Consider the following 5,119-nt stretch of genomic DNA (forward strand, 5'->3'; position numbering starts at 1 on the left):
TTTGTACTTGTTGTTGTCACCTGTTGAGTGTTGTAGTTGATTTTTATACTATTACTTGATATATATTGCTTTCTATTTTGAGTTGGCCGATGATACCTACTCAGTACTTGTACTGACCCCTACTTTTATTTCCCTTCTTTGTTAATTATGGAATGCAGCAAACGTGCCATCAACTTCAACTCGTCCGCAACTCTAGCCAGTCTTCAGCATATCAGATTTCAGGGTGAGCTATTGTTCCTAGCTTGGACTGGATTCTCTCATTCGTGTCTTGATGTCCTTGAAGTTCGGGCATGGACCATTCATTTACTTATTTTAGTTTCTTAAATACTCTTAGATTTAGTAATTTGAGGATAGATGTTCTTGTGGTGATGACTTCCAGATTTTGGGGATAATAGTTGATAAATTTTAGAATGTTTATTTAATGGTTTTATTAATAAGATTTTGAGTCTTCCGCATTATGTTGGGGTTTAGATTTGTTGGTTCGCTCACATAGCAGGATAAGTGTGGGTGCCACTTGCGGCTCGTTTTGGGTCGTGACACCAAGACATCATTGAATACCTCTAATTGGGACCTAAACACGACTACTGAGTTTCAGATCAAGTATCTCTTCAGTGACCTTTTTGATCGGTTTGGGCATATGAATAACTATATAACTTTTACCCATGAGTTCTAATCATTTAGAGAATGAGATGAAATATGACCTTTAATGTTTGTCATCGCTTTGTTGCGCATCATTGTCTTAAGGTCCGAGTCTAACCATTAAACCTCGGATGGTCATGCTCGCTAATACCGCTGAAGTATAACAAAAGAAAAAAGGGGAATTACATAATTGCCACAAGGAGCAAACTAATTATAATACCGATAAGAGTGTATACGTATAATGTTAAATAGAGTGTATTAGTAATATTTGCATTTATAATGCAACTTGTAGTATTAATGCTTGAATTAATTATACATAAATTATTTTTAGGAAAAATTAGTAAAGTAGTCAAAAATTCTAACATAATTATCTAAACACCTATATTATAAAATAATTATTAAAAATGTCATGTCATTATTTTGACAAATATAATGTATCCTAATGTAATTAAATTTACTATCCTTCTTTCTCATCAGTTTCCTAGTTTAACTCTACTACCAAGTAAAAGTAAAATAAAAAGGACCCCAATTTCTAATATTCTCTTTACTTTTTTATCCCAAATCTTTTCACACTCTCTACTGTTTCCACCATTGTTATCTCCTATACTTGTTTAAGAAATTTCTTCGACTTGTACGATTTCAACATCGGGTTCTAGATCTCCATCGTTGCTCTATGGATGGTTCTGAAAAGACTCTTCTTGAATCCATGGAACTTGATGAATCAATTGTCAGATTGAAGTTCTTAATTGTCCATCTTTCTTAAGTTTAAAGAACCAAACTACATATTCATTATTTAGATATTCATTCTAATTGCATATGTAAAACAAACTTTTTATTTTATTTTGCTTATTTTGTATTACAATATCACTCTGCATACCAAAAAGCTTGTATTTAGATTTGACTTCGTATTCGTTCTAATGGTATACCATCAAATTTTGTATTTATATTTGATTTTGTATTCATTCTCAATTCTAAACAACTAAAATACAATTTATTTATGTTATATATGCATTCAACCTAATTGCATCAGTAAAAACTAATTTTGTATTTTATTTTACTCATTTTGTATTTTCAATATCCCTTTGTATACCAGATAGTTTATATTTAGATTTGATGTTGTATTCATTTTTAATTCTGGATAATCAAAATATAATTTATTTACGTACTCATTATATGAGTATTCATGCTAATTGCATTAGTAAAATAGATTTTTTAGTTAATTTGACTCATTTTGTATTTTCAATATCACTTTATATATCAGCTAGTTTGTATTCAGATTTGAATTTGTATTTTCATAATGGTATACAATCAGGTATTGAATTGTATGGTCTAATTTTTCAATTGAAATAAGTATTTATCGTGCTCAGTTTGTAAAAAAAAAGTTCATTCGAAAATTTGAATACACAAAAATCATATTTAATGAATTTCATCCGAATATAAAAAATCATATTTAAAGAAGTCCATTCGAATACAATTCAGATAAAATTATATTTAAAAAGTTAAAAAAAGTAAAGATAAAAAATTAAGGGAAATATTTTTACCTTTTCTGAATCATTTTCTCCTATGATTCCCTCCATTCTGTTATTAAAAGTTTATATTCTTTCAAATTAAATAAACACAGTCAACATTATAACAAACTAAATATTGACATTTTAAATAAATATTGTAAGTGTTGACAAGTGACCCTATTAAATGCTAAAATATTGCTATTTGAAAATTTTCCCTTATTTTTATGCATTGTTTAGTTTGATGTATTAAAAACAGCATGCGTTGCGTACAAATATTTATTTACAAAGATATCCTTCACAGTTATAATGAATAATACTTAAAAGAGTATTTGAGGGGCCATGAAGTCTTTAACCGTGCTAATACATGTATTAAAAATCCTTTCATGACTAATACCTAAAAATTTGTAATATTAGTAACACACGCCTTTTTTTTGTAACTAAACTTGATTTCATTACCAAAGTGACCATGACACACCCTTTTTTTTGTAACCAAACTTGATTTGTTTACCAAAGTGACCATGAAAGTAGGGTTGCATATCGGTCGATTCAGTTTGATTTTGAACATTATCGATTTTTGCTTATCCGTTATCAATTTGTCGACTAGATAAACCGTTAAATAACCTTCAAGTTACCGGTTAATCAATTATCAGTTAATAGGTTATCTATCCTTACCGGTTCGATTATCGAGTTAACCGTTAACATATCATACAATTTTTTAAAATAAAAATCACATGAAGAACTGATCAAGGCCATTATCAAATATGCAAATAACGCTCGATCAATTTTTGTCAAAAAGTCCTGCAACCCCTGCCTTCTCTCTCTTTCTTTTACTTGCTAACAAATGTTGAGGGGCAAATCATGTATAGCAATATAGCACAAAGCCATAAACTGAAACATAAAAAGAAAATGATGGGGAAAAATGAAGGAAGAATATGATTCATCACAAAGCCATAAATTAAAACATAAACAGATAGTACATGATTCATCACAACCTTTTTTTACATAAGACAAGTCCCTGAAAGAGGAGATGTGTGTACGAAGAAATTGAGAGACAGAACCAAGATACAAGAGGAATGTATCATGTTAGATCATATTCTTGATCAGTCACAGAATGAACTCTCACAGTTCCTTAGAGTTCACACTAAGGCTTATCAGTATGCATTTATGCTCACCCAACTCTCAAGACAACCCAACACAACACTTTCTACTAGCTAAGACTCACACAACAAGAACACTCATAAGGCTTGGCGACTGGCGTCACCCAACTACATTTGTATAATTATAAGTGAGCAGTGAACAATAAAGACCAAACACTCAACAGTCAGCACAACAGCAAGCCAGTAACTTTCATAGTCTCATATCCTCACACAATATCACAATTCAACCACTTAATAGTTAATACCCAACCGCCAACAGTCACAACAATCAACACTCAACACAAGAAGAGTAAAACTCGAAGTCTCGAGCTTCTAACTTCTGAAATTTGAGCTTGTTCACGGTTCACCTATCACACAACCAACAAATGAAATTTAAAGGAAGAAATTTTAGCACTAATACAGTTATGCAGAACAGACTGTTACAAATGAACTCTACGCGAAAATCATCCATTAGACCAGAATATAGTACACAAATGTACTGAATTCGTATTTGAATCCAACTAGACAACAAACTAGTATAGAGAAGAGAGACTATTAGAAGATACACTAAAAGTACTCATCAATATGCACTTCTTCTGAGTAACTGAAGCTCGACAATCGACTAACAATCCAATATTCTGTTTTTTTGTTTGAAACTTTGAATAACGAAAATAGACATACATGAATCATTATGATAAATGGAACGAATAAAAAAATTGCAGGCTTAAGGACTGAGGTGTCATCGTTAGTCGTTACATTTCAAGTTGTGTCCTCGCCTGAGTGACTGGAGTAGTCGTCGCCTCGCCGGATGCCTGAGCGATTGGAGTCAAATCGTGACTCGTTGGTTAGTCGTCGCCTCACTTGAGTTTGGAAATTGGAGAAACTTTGGAGTTTGGAATTTTGATAAACGAGAGGAGCAACGAGAAGCCGAGATGAAGACTGAAGAGTTTTCTAACCTAAGTCTCTAGCTGAGAAATTAGAAATTAGAAAAAAAGAAGTAACGGGTCTTATCGAAGTATCGGGTACCCGAGTTTTTTCCTTCCCAACTCAATCCCGAATCATTAATCCAATAAAAAAATACTGAACCGATCCCAAACCAATTACCAATATCCTGAACTGTTAGCCCAATAAATAAAAAATTGATTCAAATTAATGATTTGACCCGATTTTTGCATAGGCCTACATGAAAGAGTACAGATAAAAGAAGGATCATTGGACATTATGTCCCAACATCCTCCTGGCAATATAAACAATGTAACTGGGATAATGATTGTGGTTCTTTAGAATGGGTAATAGGGCATTGGATGTATTGGGTTAACCGACTATTCTAAATGGGGCGGGATATTGGATCAAAAATAAGAAACAGGATAGTTTTAAAAAATTCGGGTAATTTGGGTCAATCGTGGGAATTTCATCAAATGATGGATAATTTTGATGAAATTAGTATAGAAAGGGGTAAAATTAACTTCATTTTACAGCGAGGATAAAGTTAAACGATAAATCGAAGTTGAAAAATATTTTCCCCCCCCCTTTCCCCTTTTTATACGATAAAAATCATGTACCCCGATTAGGTTTATTCGTAAAAAAATCTTGATGATTTGTTTTAAAATTTTATTTATATATGGAGTTCATACTTACATGACATAAAAATAATTTATTTATCTATTTAAAATTTTTAATGATAAATTGAGCTGAGTGATTTTATTGATATAAATGTCTAAGTTGAGTAATTTGTTGATATTAAGGGTGTGTTTGGTATGAAGGATAATGTATTCCATGGAAAATGTTCTCCTAGAAAATGTTTTCCTGGAAAACAAGTAGATTTTGGACTTATTT

The sequence above is a fragment of the Solanum pennellii genome, chromosome 3, assembly GCF_001406875.1.
Source record: "Solanum pennellii chromosome 3, SPENNV200".
Classification (NCBI taxonomy): Eukaryota; Viridiplantae; Streptophyta; class Magnoliopsida; order Solanales; family Solanaceae; genus Solanum; species Solanum pennellii.